At 43.0% G+C, this 17,289-nt stretch overlaps 2 protein-coding genes across 7 annotated transcripts in view; one reads left to right on the top strand and one right to left on the bottom strand.

Annotated features, from left to right (window-relative positions):
- The window catches only part of LOC137380102 (uncharacterized), a 92,226-nt gene that overhangs the window by 10,250 nt on the left and 64,687 nt on the right, over positions 1 to 17,289 (bottom strand). The window lies entirely within an intron of this gene.
- Positions 1 to 17,289, top strand: part of ninj1 (ninjurin 1) — a 59,683-nt gene that overhangs the window by 35,060 nt on the left and 7,334 nt on the right. Inside the window, exon 4 of one of the 2 annotated variants that reach the window (XM_068051756.1) lies at positions 1,049 to 1,361. The exons of the other annotated variant lie outside the window; for it this stretch is intronic. The gene's annotated coding sequence lies outside the window, so the exon portion shown is untranslated. Of the gene's footprint in view, positions 1 to 1,048; positions 1,362 to 17,289 lie in introns of those variants that run through there. 2 annotated transcript variants of the gene reach the window in all.

Here is a 17,289-nt window from a genome sequence, read left to right as displayed (position 1 = left end):
TGGCTGAGTGACAGGAAACAAAGAGTAGTGGTTAATGAATGTTTTTTAGCCTGGAGGAAGGGTTGTAGTGGAGTTCCCCAGGGATCAGTGTTGGGACCCTTGCTTTTCCTGATTTATTTAATAACCTAGACCTTGGTGTGCAGGGCACAATTTCAAAGTTTGCAGATAATATGAAACTTGGAAGCATTGTGAATTGTGAGAAGGATCGTGCAGAACTTCAAAAGGACATTGACAAGTTGGTGGAATGGGCAGACAGGTGGCAGATGAAGTTCAATGCAGAGAAATGTGAAATGATTCATTTTGGTAGGAAGAATGTGAAGAGACAATGTAGAATAAAGGGTACAACTCTAAAGGGGGTGCAGTAGCAGAGGGACCTAGATGTATATGTGCATAAGTCATTGAAGGTGGCAGGACAGGTTGAGAGAAAGGTTAATAAAGCATACAGTATCCTGGGCTTTATTAATGGGACATGGAGTACAAGAGCAAGGAAGTTATGTTGAACTTGTATAAGACACTAGCTCGACCTCAGCTGGAGTATTGCGTCTAGTTCTGGCACCGCACTTCAGGAAAGACGTGAGGGCATTGAGAGAGTACAGAAAAGATTCACGACAATGGTTCCAGAGATGAGGAATTTCAGTTATTCAGATAGATTGGAGAAGTTAATACATACTTTGGTTCTGTCTTCACAAATTACCTTCCAGAAATGTTGGGGAACATAGGGTCTAGTGAGAAGGAGGAACTGTATGAAATCAGTATTGGTAGGGAAATTGATGGGATTGAAGGCTGATAAATCCTCAGGGCCTGATAATTTACATCACAGAGTGGCCCTAGAAATAGTAGATGCATTGCTGATCATTTTTCAAAAGTCTATAGACTGTGGAACAGTTCCAACGGATTGGAGGGTAGTTAATGTAACCCCAGTATTTAAAAAAGGAGGTAGAGAGAAAACAGGGAATTATAGACCGGTTAGGCTGACATCAGTAGTGGGGAAAATGCTAGAGTCCATTATAAAAGATGTAATAGCAGAGCACTTGGAAAACAATGACAGGATCGGACAAATTCTTACCTTCCGGGAGAGGAGCGGAGAGGACCGGAGCAGACCTGTAGGGAGAACGCCAAGTGCTGAGCCTATAAATCGACCCCGAGGGTCGAGGCCCACTCTCTTACCTTCCGAGAGCGGAACTGTGGGGAGAACGCCGAGTGCTGAGTCTATAAATCGACCCCAAGGATCGAGGCCTAGTCTCTTAGCTTCCAGGAGCAGAGAGCAGTCGAACCTCTTCCAGCACGCCGGAGTTTTGAAAGAAAAAAGCCAACAGTGATGTCAGAAGAGAGCTGCAAGGTGATTGGTTGGTGAGTAGCAGCTGTTAGACTATCTTTTTAAAAAAAAAAAGGGAAAGTTATATTTGTTCGGAAAAAAAACCTCTGGTGATAAGGTGAGTACTACGAAAGTGTTTTATTTTTAAAAACTTTAGATTGGAGTGGGTAGAACAAGGCCCTTAGTGTAATTAGTATTTTTTAATTGAGGGAGTAACTAATTAAACTAAGGGTAAGTCATGACAGGAGAGCTTGCACCCGTGATATGCTCCTCCTGTGCTATGTGGGAAATCAGGGATGCTTCCAGTGTCTCCGACGACCGTATGTGCAGGAAGTGTATCCATCTGCAGCTACTAGCTACCCGCATTACGGAGCTGGAGCTGCGGATGGATTCACTGTGGAGCATCCGCGATGCTGAGGACGTCGTGGATAGCACGTTTAGTGAGGTGGTCACACCGCAGGTAATGGCTGCACAGGCAGAAAAGAGATGGGTGACCACCGAGCGGAGTAGTAGGCGCAGGCAGGTAGTGCAGGAGTCCCCTGTGGCCATCCCCCTCTCAAACAGATATACCGCTTTGGATACTGTTTGGGGGGGTGGGGGGAAGGATGACCTCCCAGGGAAAAGCAGCAACAGCCAGGTTTGTGGCACCACGGAGGGCCCTGCTGCACAGCAGGGGAGGAAAAGGGTTGGAAGAGCTATAGTGATAGGGGATTCTATCGTAAGGGGTGCAGATAGGCGTTTCTGTGGCCACAAACGAGACTCCAGGATGGTATGTTGCCTCCCTGGTGTGAGGGTCAAGGATGTCTCGGAGCGGCTGCAGGACATTCTGAAAGGGGAGGGTGAGCAGCCAGAGGTCATGGTCCAAATTGGTACTAACGACATAGGCAGGAAAAGAGATGAGGTCCTGCAAAGTGAATATAGGGAGTTAGGCAGAAGGTTAAAAAGCAGGACCTCTAGGGTTGTAATCTCAGGATTACTCCCTGTGTCACGTGCTAGTGAGGGTAGGAATAGGAGGATTAGGCAAATGAATGCATGGCTGAAGAGCTGGTGTAGGCGGGAGGGCTTCAGCTACTTGGATCATTGGGATCTCTTCTGGAGCAGAGGTAACCTGTATAAGAAGGACGGGTTGCATCTAAACTGGAAGGGGACCAATATCCTTGCGGGGAGGTTTGCTAGCACTACTCGGGAGGGTTGAAACTAGTCTTGCAGGGGGGTGGGACCCACAGTAGTAGTCTCTCCGATGAGATAGTTGAGGCAAATGTAGAGGTTAAAGCAAGCAAGTCCAGTAGGCAGGCCGGTTAGGGGCAGGACAGGGAGCATGGAAGGTCTGATAGGCTAAACTGCATTTACTTTAATGCAAGAAGCCTTACAGGTAAGGCAGATGAACTCACAGCATGGATCGGTACATGGGATTGTGATATTATAGCTATTACAGAAACGTGGTTGAGGGATGGGCAGGACTGGCAGCTCAATGTTCCGGGGTACCGATCCTTCCGGCGTGACAGAGGTGGAGGTAAGAGAGGAGGGGGAGTTGCATTATTGATTAGGGAGGACATCACGGCAGTACTTAGAGAGGATATCCCGGGGGGAATGTCCAGCGAGACCGTATGGGTAGAACTTAAAAATAAGAAAGGGGTGATCACTTTGATGGGATTATACTATAGGCCCCCCAATAGTCAGAGCGAGGTGGAGGAGCATATATCTCGGGAAATCACAGATAGCTGTAGGAATTATAGGGTTGTAATAGTAGGTGATTTTAACTTCCCTAATATTGACTGTGACTGCCTTAGTGCTAAGGGATCAGATGGGGAAGAATTTGTTAAGTGTGTCCAGGATAGTTTTCTGAAGCAGTATGTGGATGGCCCTACTGGAGAAGGGGCTACACTCGACCTCCTCTTAGGAAATGAGGATGCGCAGGTGGTTGGTCTGTCAGTGGGGGAGCACTTTGGGACCAGTGACCATAACTCTATTAGCTTCAAGATAGTTATGGAAAAGGATAGGACTGGTCCTCAGGTTGAAGTCCTAAATTGGGGGAAGGCTAATTTCAATGGCATCAGACAGGAACACTCAAAAGTTGAATGGGAGAGGCTGGTGGTGGGAGGCTTTTAAAAGTGAGATAGGAAGAGTTCAGGGCTGGCATGTTCCTGTTAGATGGAAGGGCAAGGCTAGCAAGTTTAGGGAACCTAGGTTGACGAGGGATATTGAGGGTCTGGTCAGGACAAAGAAGGAGGCATATGTCAGGTATAGACAGCTGGGATCAAGCGAGTCCCTTGAGGAGTATAGGGGATGTAGGACTACACTTAAGAAGGAAATTAAGGTGCCATGAGATTTCCCTGGCAGATAAGATAAAGGAGAATCCTAAAAGATTCTATAAGTATATTAAGAGTAAAAGGATAGCTAGGGAGCGAGTAGGTCCCCTTAAGGATCAGTGTGGTAATCTATGTGTGGAGCCACGGGAAATGGGTGAGGTCTTAAATTAATATTTCTCGTCCTTATTTACCGTGGAGAAGGTCATGGAAGTTAGTGAGTTCAAGGGAGGAAACAGCGATATCCTGGAGCACATCAACATTACAAAGGAGGAGGTGTTGGAGGTTTTGAAGCACATTAAGGTGGATAAATCCACAGGGCCTGACCAGGTGTATCCTGGGATGCTATGGGATGCAAGGGAGGAGATTGCTGGGCCCCTGGCAGAGATTTTTGTATAATCGTTAGCCATGGGTGAGGTACTGGAAGACTGGAGGATAGCTAATGTTGTGCCTTTATTCAAGAAGGGCAGCAGGGATAAGCCAGGGAACTACAGGCCGGTGAGCCTTACATCAGTGGTGGGAAAGTTATTGGAAGGGATTCTGAGAGACAGGATTTACATGCATCTGGAAAGGCATGGTCTGATGAGGGATAGTCAGCATGGCTTTGTGCGTGGGAAATCATGTCTCACGAATTTGATTGAGTTTTTTGAGGAGGTGACCAAGAGGATTGACGAGGGCAGGGTGATGGACGTTGTCTCCATGGACTTTAGCAAGGCCTTTGACAAGGTCCCACATGGTAGGCTGGTCCAGAAGGTTCGAACACATGGGATCCAAGGTGAGCTGGCAAATTGGAATCAGAATTGGCTGGGTGATAGGAGGCAGAGGGTAATAGTGGAGGGTTGTTTTTCAGATTGGAGGCCGGTGACCAGTGGTGTGCCGCAGGGATCGGTGCTGGGCCCTCTGTTGTTTGTCAATATATTAATGACTTGGATGTGAATGTAGGGGGCATGATTTGTAAGTTTGCAGATGACACCAAAATTGGTGGTATAGTGGACAGTGAAGAAGGTTGTCTAAGGTTACAACACGATGTAGATCAACTGGGAAAGTGGGCAAGAGATTGGCAAATGGAATTTAACGCAGACAAGTGTGAAGTCATGCATTTTGGGAAGTTAACCCAGGGCAGGACATATACAGTGAATGGCAGGGTCCTGGGGAGTGTTGTTGAGCAGAGAGACCTTGGGGTGCAAGTACATAGGTCCCTGAAAGTGGCAACACAGGTAGACAGGGTGGTGAAGAAGGCATATGGCATGCTTGCCTTCATCGGCTGAGGCATTGAGTACAAGAGTTGGGACGTCATGTTACAGTTGTACATAACATTGGTTAGGCCGCATTTGGAATACTGTGTGCCGTTCTGGTCGCCGCACTACAGGAAAGATGTCATTAAGCTAGAGAGGGTGCAGAAACGATTTACAAGGATGTTGCCTGGTTTGGAGGACTTGTGTTATAAAGAGAGATTGGATAGGCTGGGTCTGTTTTCCCTGGAGCGAAGGAGGCTGAGAGGGGACATGATGGAGGTATATAAAATTATGAGAGGCATAGATAGGGTAGATAGCCAGAGTCTGTTTCCCATGGAAGGGGTGACTAAAACTAGAGCGCATAGATTTAAGGTGAGAGGGAGGAGGTTTAAAAGGGATCAAAGGGGTACATTTTTCACACAAAGAATAGTGGGTATCTGGAATAAGCTGCCAGGGGATGTGATGGAGGCAGGAACAGTAGCAACATTTAAGAGGCATCTGGACAGGTACTTGAATGAGCAAGGCATAGAGGGATATGGAATTAATGCAGGCAGGTGAGATTAGTATAGATAGGCATTATGGTCGGCATGGACACGGTGGGCCGAAGGGCCTGTTTCTATGCTGTACGACTCTATGACTCTGAAGTCAACATGGATTTACGAAAGGGAAATCATGCTTGACAAATCTACTGGAACCTTTTGAGGATGTAACTAGTTAAATAGATAAGGGAGAACCAGTGGATGTGGTGTATTTGGACTTTTGGAAGGCTTTCGATAAGGTCCTGCATAAGAGATTAGCTTGCAAAATTAAAGCACATGGGGATTGGGGGCAAGGTACTGACTTGGATAGAGAACCGGTTGGCAGACAAGAAACAGAGAGTAGGAATAAACGGGTCTTTTTCCAAGTGGCAGGCAGTGACAGGTGGGGTACCGCAGGGATCAGTGATAGGACCCCAGCTATTCACAATATATATTAATGATACAGATGAGGGAATTAAATGTAATATATCCAAGTTTGCAGAATCTCAAAGCTGGGTGGGAGTGTGAGCTATGAGGAGGATGCAGAGAAGCTCCAGTGTGATTTGGACAGGTTGAGTGAGTGGGCAAATACATGGCAGATTTAGTATAATGTGGATAAATGTGAGGTTATCCACTTTGGTGGCAAAAACAGAAAGGCAGATTATTAATGCTGGAACCATGCAGCAGGTCTGGCAGCATCTGTGAAAAGAGAAGCAACGTTAACGTTTAAGGTCACTGACCCGAAACATTAACTCTGCTTCTCTTTTCACAGATGCTGCCAGATCAGCTGAGTGGTTCCAGCATTTCCTGTTTTTATTTCAGATTTCCAGCATCCGCAGTATTTTGCTTTTATTAAGGCAGATTATTATCTGAATGGCGATAGATTGGGAAAGGGGGAGGTGCAGCAAGACCTGAGTGTCCTTGTGCACCAGTCGCTGAAAGTGAGCATGCAGGTGCAGCAGGCAGTTAGGAAGGCAAATGGTATGTTGGCCTTCATAGCAAGAGGATTCGAGTACAGGAGCAAGAATGTCTTGCTGTAATTATACAAGGCCTTGGTGAGACCACATCTGGAATATTGTGTGCAGTTTTGGTCTCCTTATCTGAGGAAGGATGTTCTTGCTATGGAGGGAGTGCAGCGCAGGTTCACCAGACTGATTCCTGGGATGGCAGGACTGACATATGAAGAGAGATTGGGTCAATTAGGCTTGTATTCGCTAGAATTTAGAAGAATGAGAGGAGGTTTCATAGAAACCTACAAAATAATAACAGGACTGGATAGACTAGATGCATGAAAGATGTTCCCAATGGCAGGGGAGTCCAGGACCAGGGGTCACAGTCTAAGGATAAGCCATTTAGGACTGAGATTTTTTCACCCAGAGAGTGATGAACCTGTGGAATTCTCTACCACAGAAAGCAGTTGAGGCCAAATCATTGAATATATTAAAGAAAGAGTTCGATATAGTTCTTAAAGCTAAAGGGATCAAGGGATATAGGGAGAAAGCGGGAACAGGGTACTGAGTTTTTATGATCAGCCATGATCATATTGAATGGCCTACTCCTCCTATTTTTCTATGTTTCTAAGTTAGGACTGTTTTACTTGGAGAAGAGAAGGCTGAGAGGGGATTTGACAGAGGTATTCAAAATCATGAGGGGTCCGGACAGAGTAGATAGAGAGAAACTGTTCCCACTCATGAAAGGATTGAGAACCAGAGGGCACAGATTTAAAGTATTTGGTAAGCGAAGCAAAAGTGACACGAATAAAAACTTTTTCATGCAGCGAGTGGTTAAGGTCCAGAATGTACTGCCTGAGAGTGTAGTGGAGTTAGGTTTAATTGAAGCATTCAAAAGGGAATTAGACTGTTATATGAAAAGGAAGAATGTGCAAGGTTATGGGGGTAAGTTAGGGGACTGGAACTGAGGGAATTGCTCTTTCAAAGAGCCAGTGTGGACACGATGGGCCAAATGGCCTCCTTCTGCATTGTAACGATTCTGTGATATATAGCAGGTTACAAGGTCTATAGGAAAGATAGGGAAATTGGTAAAGGGCGAGCAGTAGTCCTAATGATTAAGAATAAAATCACTTCCATGATGAGAGGATATAATGAGAGAGATCAGGCAGTGATGACTTTATGGGTAAAATTAAGAAATGGAATTAGGGAGTAGTGTCTCGGCCCCCTGCTAGAAGCTGTGAAGTGGGAATACTGAGATTATACAGACATGTAGCAAAGGCAGGGTGGTTTTAATCGGGGATTTTAGTTTTCATAAAATTAGGATAAACAGATTAGCGCACATCAGAAAATTAGCGAATTTCTTTAGTGTGTTTGGGATATTTTTCTGAAACAATATGTCCTGGAACTAAGTGGGCAGGCCATATTAGATTTAGTAATGAGCCAGATTTAGTTAACAGCCTATCAGTGCGTGAATATTTATCGAATAGCGATCATAATATGATTGAGTTCAACGTCGGGTTTGAAAGGGAGAAATGTGAAACAGCTGCTTAGATTCTATATTTATATAAGGTTAACTTCAATGGAAAGAGACAGAGACTGTTCACAGTAAAATGGACAAATCTGTTAATGGGTAAAATGACAGAAGATCAGTGGGTGGTGTTCAAAAAAGAATTTAATGCGATTATCGAACCAGTTTATATGCCTGAAGGGCAGGAGTTCTATTTGCCAAAAAAGGGAACAAAAGTGATAAGATTCAACTTAAAACTAGAAGAAAAAGCATGCAAAAGAAAAAAGCACTGATCCTGGTGAATGGGAAAGAAACAAAGAGCAGCAAAGGGCGACAAAGCAGATAGTAAGAGCTACCAAAAATGGACTATGAAAAGAAACTTGCAATTTTAAAATTACACTAGGGAAAAAAGGGTGGTCAGAAATAATGTGGGTCCCTTGAAAACCAACAACGGTGATGTTTTCAATGATGAAGAAATATGCTAAATAATTATTTAGCATCAGTATTTACAGTAGAGGAAGAGATCAGTATGCCAAACATCCCAAGGAAACTATTATTGAATCAGGGACAGGGACTCAACAAAATTAACAGTAATGGAAAAATTAATAGTACTAAGGAGTGATAAACCGCCAGGGCCGGATGGTTTCTATCCCACCATTATAAACGTAGGTGAGAACATTGTAGATGCCGTAACTAGAATCTCCCAATGTTCTCTCAATTCAGGAAACGTTCCTTTATATTGGAAAACTGCACTTGTCATTCCGCTATTTAAGAAAGACGACAGAGGGAAACCAGGGAATTATAGACCAGTTACTCAACATCTGTTGTCAGGAAATTGCTAGAATCTATAATTAAGAATAGGGTGACTGAACACCTTCAATTTTCAGCTGATCAATGACAACCAGCACATGGATTTGTAAAGAATAGGTCATGCCTGACGAATCTGATTGAAATTTTTGAACAGGAGACTAAAATAGTGGACAGGGGAATATCTATGGATGTTATTTATATGAACTTCCAGAAGGTATTTGATAAAATCCCTTAATGAGAAATTGTTAGCTAAAGTTGCCGTTCATAGATTATCCCCACTCTCTGCTTCCTGTTAGTCAACCAATCCTCTATCCATGCTAATACTTTACCCCTGACGCCATGCATCCTTATCTTATGCAGCAGCCTCTTGTGCGGCACCTTGTCGAAGGCCTTTTGGAAATCTAGGTACACCACATCCACTGGGTCCCCATTGTCCACCTTGCTCGTAATGTCATCATAGAATTCCAAAAGATTTGTCAAGCATGACCTGCCCTTCATGAACCCATGCTGCGTCTGCCCAACGGGACAATTTCTATCGAGATGCCCTGCTATTTCTTCCTTGATAATAGACTCAAGCATCTTCCCCACTACAGAGGTTAAGCTAACCAGTCTATAATTCCCCATCTTTTGTCTACCTCCCTTTTTAAACAGTGGCGTCACATCTGCTGTTTTCCAATCAACTGGGACTACCCCAGAGTCCAGCGAATTTTGGAAAATTACCGCCAGTGCACCTGCTATTTTTCCCACCATCTCTTTTAGTACCCTGGGATGCATTCCATCAGGGCCAGGAGACTTATCAATCCTTAGCTCCATTAGCTTTCCCAACACTACCTCTTCCGTAATAATGATTGTTTCCAGGTCCTCACCTACGTTCGTCTCTTTGTCAATTACTGGCATGTTATTAATGTCCTCCACTGTGAAGACCGATACAAAATACCTGTTCAATGCCTCGGCCATTTCATCATATCCCATAACTAAATTCCCCTTCTCATCCTCTAAAGGACCAACGTTTACTTTAGCCACTCTTTTTCTTTTTATATATTTATAGAAACTTTTGCTATCTGTCTTTATATTCTGTGCTAGTTTTTTCTCATGTTCTATCATACTTTTCTTTATAGCTCTTTTTGTGGCTTTCTGTTGACCTTTAAAGTTTTCCCAATCTTCTAGTTTCATGCTGTTTTTGGCCACTTTGTATGCCTTCTCTTTCAATTTGATAGCCTCCCTTATTTCCTTAGACACCCATGGCAGATCTCATCGAATGGCAAAATAGGCTCAAAAGGCTAAATGGGTTACTCCTGTTCCTACTGTGTAAATTGACTTGAAGAAATCTTCAGAGTATGCTTAAAAAAAAATCTATTTGAGTGCTACCTTAGTATCTGCCACTTTCTAATGTAAATATATTTAGAAAAGCATCTTATTTCAATATTTAACTCTTTAAAAATTTGGGAACTTCTATCCTACATGATATTCTCAGACAACACATTGAGTTCAGCATTGACTGAAAACACTGGCCACGAGGTAAACCTCCCATGTTGTCAACCAGTTCCAGATTTAAGATGAAAACATACCCGGCTAAAACCGATATGAACTCTCAAGCACATTCTCCAGTGGCTATTTAGTCAGGTCAGCAGCAATGAGAGCCAGCAAATGTTAAATGAGATTGAGGGTTTAATAAAAAAGTGATAATGTCACTGGACTAGTAATCCTGAGGCTAGGCTAATGCCCTGGGGGCACAGGTTCAAATCCTACCACAGCAACTGGTGGAATTTAAATTTGTTAATTAATACAAATCTGAAATTGAAGCCGAGTGTCAGTAATGAAACTATCATTGATTGTCATAAAAACCCATTGCTTCACTCATGTCCTTTAGGGAAGGAAATCTGATGCGACTGCCCTCTGAAATGGCTTAGCAAGCCACTTAGTTGTCAAGGGCAATTAGGGATGGGCAAAAAATGCTGGCCTGGTCAGCTACACCCACATCCCATGAAAGAATACATTAAAAAATCTATAACTAGTCTGATGTCAAAGCAGAGACATGCAGTAAAACACATTCACAAGAATAAAATATATTGCTTGAAAATCATCCATGTCATTCAGACTACTTGGAAAGACAGAAAGTCCTTTAAATTATCTGAGAAATGCCAGTACAATTAAGGACATTGGGTCAGATTTTGCTGTCAAAATAACAGAGAGGAATGGTGCTTGCTGTTATTTATGTGCAAATGATATAACAACTTCAGACAAGGAGAAGACGTGTGGGTAAAAGAGGTCGCTATCTGACTTGTGCTGCTCTGATAAATTCGTGAAAGTAGCATTTTGTTATTTGCTTCTCCAGTGACATGTATTAATTGTCATGAAGTTGCTGTATTTGCACAGTAGATACAAACTAAACCCAACGCAGATATTTAGAGCTAGTAATTAATAGTGTAAATAACCTTTTAATGAGATAATAATTGTTAGTTACTGTCAATCAACCTCTCTGGCATTTAAAAAGTAAATAGTACAAGTGTGGAGTTTCATTCTTTCAGGTTTTGAATTTTTTAGGGAGATTTAAAAAAAAAAATTTTTTTTTTGTCTCCTGTGTCGCTTTTCTGTCTTAATCCAACCTTTCTTTCATCTATTTCTGTATCTATTTTGACATTCATTCACCCTCCACTTTCCCAGTGCTTCTACTGTTTATTTTCTAATCCTTCAATCTCATTGGTTAAGGAGGAGCCCTGTTCTTGCTCTGTCCCAGATGTCTCTTTCCCTCGCGGTGCGGCAATTAGCTCGCAGTTTGAGAAATCTTATGGGGAAAGTTTTTTGATCTGAATAATGTAGCGGCAAGTCTAACTAATGGCAGATGCAGTTAGCAGCCCTACTACTGCAAAATCTGGCCCAAAGGCCTTGGTAATATATCTCCTCAGAATATACAGTCAAATCCACATCCATGCAGTCAGCATCAAGTTTCAGCTTGGTCCTTTAAAACTGTTTGATTATAATAATGTATGTTTTTACCATCCTAGTTTGTTTTAAAAGAACATCCCACTGATATTTTTATATCTCATAGGTCAAGTCACTACCCAATATTTGTTTTGACTTACTGTTTGAAGGTTGCATATTTCAATTTACAGTGCCTATCCAGGAGTCCTTTGAAAAATGATTGCTATTCATTGAAACACAACCAAAAGTATCTCGTTCAAAATGCAATCTCTTGGCAGAAATTGAATTGTATGGCTAAAAAATATCCTAAACGTTAAATATAAATTTATCTCTATTTTCTATTAAGTAGACCTGTTATTTTAGATCAGAAAACTGAGTAACAGACACTCAGATTATGAGGAGAGATTGAGGAAACTGGGCCTATATTCTCTGGAGTTTTGAAGAATGAGAGGTGATCTCATTGAAACGTACAAAATTCTTACAGGGCATGACAGGGTGGAAGTAGATAGGATGTTTCCCCTGGCTGGTGAGTCTAGAATTAGGGGGCATAGTCTCAGAATTAGTGGTAGGCCATTTAAGACTGAGATGAGGGGGAATTTTTTCCATCAGAGGGTGGTGAATTTTTGGATTGCCACACCCCATAGGGCTGTGGAGGTTCAATCATTAAGCATATTCAAGACAGAAATCAATAGATATCTGGATACTAATGACATCCAGGGATATGGGGATAGCACAGGAAAGTGGCATTGAGGTAGATAATCAGCCATGATCTAACTGAATGGCGGAGCAGGCTGGACAGGCTGAATGGCCTACTCCTGCTCCTATGTTCCTAAGATAGACTCGCCATAAAAATAGTTGGCATTGTCACTGAATTCCTTCAAAAAGGATCTAGATACATGTCCATTTTGGATCAGGATTGGCGGTTAAGAGGAATAGCTATCTCTGGAAATAATCAAGTACTCCACGAAACACAACGATTTGGTGCATCTTTAGAAGACAAACCTAGATAGTGAGGTTATGAGGATGAAAGATACTCTGGAGTATTGTTTAATTACACCAAGCAGTTACTGTGGTCAACATTAATACAGTTGGTGTGCTTTGCTGCATTGATTCAAGTAGCTGAAATATCTCATAGTTTTATGGTAATTGCTGTTTCCTTGGTAATTCAAAATTGAGGAAGCAGAAGTTACAAATAAGTCGCATGTCAAAAGCTGCGTAATGTTTCCCCACAACATTTTCTATATTAAGAATCAACCAGACCTTCCTATGTTTGAGATCAGATATGAAATACTTTCCAGTAAGCCTCTTTTCAGGGCAACAAGTCAAATTCTATAAATATTCTCTACTTGAGTCTTTCAGCTTGAAGAAATTAATCTGCTCTGTGTTATGTTGCAGATGCAGGATAATGGCCTGGTTCTACATCTTTCTACAGTTGACATAAAAAAGAATGTTGATTCCTAAGCACTTAGAATAACACACCCTACAACCATCCTGATCCTACAAGCAGTCTACAGCACCAAAACACATTCACAAGAGTAAAATACATGACATGAAAACAATCCATGTCTGCCAGATTGTTTGGAAAGGCAGAGGTCCTTTAATTATATTGGCATCTCAGCTTGTTTAAAGACAATAGTCTTGCTCATAAAATATTTTCAGCATATATACAATCAAATCAACATCAGTGTGGGTCTTGGCATTGATTCCAACTTGATTCTTCAAAACTGTTGCATAGAAACATAGAAAATAGGAGCAGGAGTAGGCCATTCGGCCCTTTGAGCCTGCTGCGCCATTCATTATGATCATGGCTGATCATCCAACTCAGTAGCCTGTACCCGCTTTCACCCCATACCCTTTGATCCCTTTAGACCCAAGAGCTATATCTAACTCCTTCTTGAAAACATACAATGTTTTGGCCTCTTTTCATCCTAATTAGATTAGAGATACAGCACTGAAACAGGCCCTTCGGCCCACTGAGTCTGTGCCGAACATCAACCACCCATTTATACTAATCCTACACTAATCCCATATTCCTACCAAACATCCCCACCTGTCCCTATATTTCCCTACCACCTACCTATACTAGTGACAATTTATAATGGCCAATTTACCTACCAACCTGCAAGTCTTTTGGCTTGTGGGAGGAAACCGGAGCACCCGGAGAAAACCCACGCAGACACAGGGAGAACTTGCAAACTCCACACAGGCAGTACCCGGAATCGAACCCGGGTCCCTGGAGCTGTGAGGCTGCGGTGCTAACCACTGCGCCACTGTGCTTTATTGTGAATGTTCTGCGCGTTGAGGCACAAACCCTTAAGGCTTGTCTTTTTAACATTACTTGTCCCCTTCCCACTATTTCTCACTGTGGCCCAGTTTGATTCTGGCCCTTGATTTCTCTACCTATCACTTTTCTTATTCCCCTTACTGTCTTTTGTTCTCCCTGCTCTGACTCCTTGCAAAGGTTCCCATCCCCGCCATTTTAGTTTAAACCCTCCCCAGCCACTCTAGCAAATACTCTCTCTAGGACATCAGTCCCAGTCCTGCCCAGGTGTAACCCATCCAGTTTGTACTGGTCCTACCTCCCCCAGACCCAGTCCCAATGTCCCAGGAATCTAAAACCCTTTCCCTCACACCATCTCTTCAGCCCCTGTTAAAGCGCTTAAAATGATAAATGAACCTTCCCAATGGAAATCTGCATTAATTAAGGTTTGAAAGTTCGTTACAAATTCACTTTTTCATACATTTCAGGCATAGTATGAATCATCAGTATATACTCTGAATTCCAGCTTTTTAAATGAAGTACTTCATGATTTCAGTTCAATAAAAGAGCTGGACACTAAACAGAAAGTATAGGAATTCGGGAGGGGGGCGGCAATGAAAGGCATAGGTCGAAGTTCAACTTTAAAAGAGGATTTTGAAGACAGAGAGAAAGAAAATTATACAAAAATTGCAGCATTTCATCAGTACTGAAATGCCAGACTAGATTAAGTACTCACATTCTGGAGTTTTTCTTTTAATTCATTCTCAGGATGTGGCTATCATTGTCCGAGGCAGCATTTATTGCCCAATTCTAGTTGTTCTGAGATGGTGGTGGAGAACTACCTTCTTGACCTGCTGCAGTCCATGAGGTGAAAATGCTCCCACAATGCTGTTAGGGAGCAACGTAGAGGGCTTTCAGGGCCTTGTTTACCTGCATTACTGAGATCAGCCCTGTGTTATGCAAGATCCATTTTTTAAAAGTCACTGAAAGACAACCCTAGTGATTCCCCATTAATGCAATCTCCATCTCCAGGGTAATTAACTGATAGCAGGTGGAATTACCTTTTCTTTCTTGTTCCCCAAGGATTAAATTCTGCTGTCACAAGATGCTGCTCTTGCCAGACCAGGCTGCTAAAATGCTAAAATATCTATCATAGAATGGTTCCAGCACAGAAGGGGGCCATTCAATCCGTTGTGTCTGTGCCAGCTCTCTGCACAGCAACTTGCCTCGTCCCACTTCCCTGCCTTTTCCCTGTAACCCCGCACATTTTTTCTCTTCAGATAGTTATCCAGTTCCCTTTTGATGGTGTCGATTGAATCTGCCTCCACCACACACTGAGGCAGCACATTCCACATCCTAACCAGTCACTGCATCAAAAGTTTTTTGCTCTTGTTGCTGTTGCTTCTTTTGCCAATCACCTTAAATCAATGACATCTGCTTCCGGATCCTTCGGCCGATTGGAATAGTTTCTCCTGATCTACTCTGGCCAGATCCCTCATAGAGTCATAGTGTTATACAGCACAGAAACAGGCCCTTCAGCCCATTGTGTCTGTGCCAGCCTTCGAGCACCTATCCTTATCCTATTTTCCATATTGCCTATATTCCTATTGCCCGTAGCCTTGTATGCTATGGCATTTCAAGTGCACATCTAAATACTTCTTAAATGTTGTAAGGGTTCCTGCCTGTACCAACCCTTCAAGTAGTGTATTCCAGATTCCAACCACCCTCTGGGTGAACATTTTTTTCATCAAATCCCCTCTAAACTTCCTGCCCCTTACCTTAAATCTATGCCCCCTGGTCATTGATCCCTCCTCTAAGGGAAAAAGTTTCTTCCTATCTACCCTATCAATGCCCCTCATAATTTTGTATTTCTCAATCAGGTCCCCCCTCAGCCTTCTCTGCTCTAAGGAAAACAACCCTAGCCTATCAGGTTGCTCTTCATAGCTGAAATGCTCCAGCCCAGGCAACATCCTGGTGAATCCCCTCTGCACCTCTCCAGTGCAATTACATCCTTCCTGTAGTGTGGCGACCAGAACTCCAGCTGTGGCCTAACTAGCGTTTTATACAGCTCCATCATAACCTCCCTGCTCTTATATTCTATGCCTTGGCTAATAAAGGCAAGTATCCCATATGCCTTCCTGTGCTGCTGCCTTCAGTGATCTATGGACATGTACACCAAGTTCCCTCTGACCCTCTGTACTTCTTAGGGTCCTACCATCCATTGTATATTCCCTTACCTTGTTAGTCCTCCCAAAATGCATCACTACACACTTCTCAGGATTAAATGCCATTTGCCACTGCTCTGCCCATCTTACCAGCCCATCTATATCGTCTTGTAATCTAAGGCATTCCTCCTCATTTACAACACCACCAATTTTCGTGACATCTGTGAACTTACTGATCATACCTCCTATATTCACATCAAAATCTTTAATGTACACTACAAACAGCAAGTGTCCCAGCACCGATCCCTGAAGTACACCACTGGTCACAGGCTTCCAATCACAAAATCAACCCTCAACCATCACCCTCTGCCTCCTGCCACTAAGCCAATTTTGGATCCAGTTTGCCAAAATGCCCTGGATCCCATGGGCTCTTACCCTTGTAACCAATCTACCATGGGGGACCTTATCAAAAGCCTTACTGAAGTCCATGTAGACTACACATCTAGTCACCTCCTCGAAAAATTCAATCAAGTTTGTTAGACACGATCTCCCCCTTGACAAGCCATGCTGACTGTCCCTGATTAATCCCTGCCTCTCCAAGTGGAGATTAATCCTGTCCTTCAGAATTTTTCCAATAGTTTCCCTACCACTGACGTTAGACTCACTGGCCTGTAATTACCTGGTTTATCCCTGCTACCCTTCTTGAATAATGGTACCACATTCGCTGTCCTCCAGTCCTCTGGTACCTCTCCTGTGGCCAGAGAGGATTTGAAAATTTGTGTCAGAGCCCCTGCTATCTCCTCCCTTGCCTCACATAACAGCCTGGGGATTTATCCACTTTTAAGCCCACTAAAACAGCTAATACTTCCTCCCTTTCAATGCTGATTTGTTCAAGTATATCACAATCCCCCTCCCTGATCTCTACACCTACATCACCGTACTCCATAGTGAACACAGATGAAAAGTAATCAAAATCATGATTTTCAGCACCTCTATCAAATCCCCTCTTAATCTTCTCTTCTCCATGGAAAACAGCCCCAGCTTCTCCAATCTATCCACATAATTCAAGTTCTCCATCCGTGGAACCATTCTCATGAATCTTTTCTGCACCCACTCTTAATGCCTTAATATCCTTCTGTAAGTGTGGTGCCGTAAACTGGACATAATACTCCAGTTGAGGGCGAACCAGTGTTTTATTCAGGTTTATCATAACTTCCTTGTTTTTGTACTGTATGTCCCTATTTATAAAGCCCAGGATCCCGTATGCTTTATTAACGCTTTCTCAGTCTGCCCTGCAACCT

Source organism: Heterodontus francisci, chromosome 19 (genome assembly GCF_036365525.1).
Source record: "Heterodontus francisci isolate sHetFra1 chromosome 19, sHetFra1.hap1, whole genome shotgun sequence".
NCBI lineage: Eukaryota > Metazoa > Chordata > Chondrichthyes > Heterodontiformes > Heterodontidae > Heterodontus > Heterodontus francisci.
The sequence above is the reverse complement of the archived record's forward strand: the minus strand, read 5'-3'. Positions and strand labels throughout refer to the sequence as shown.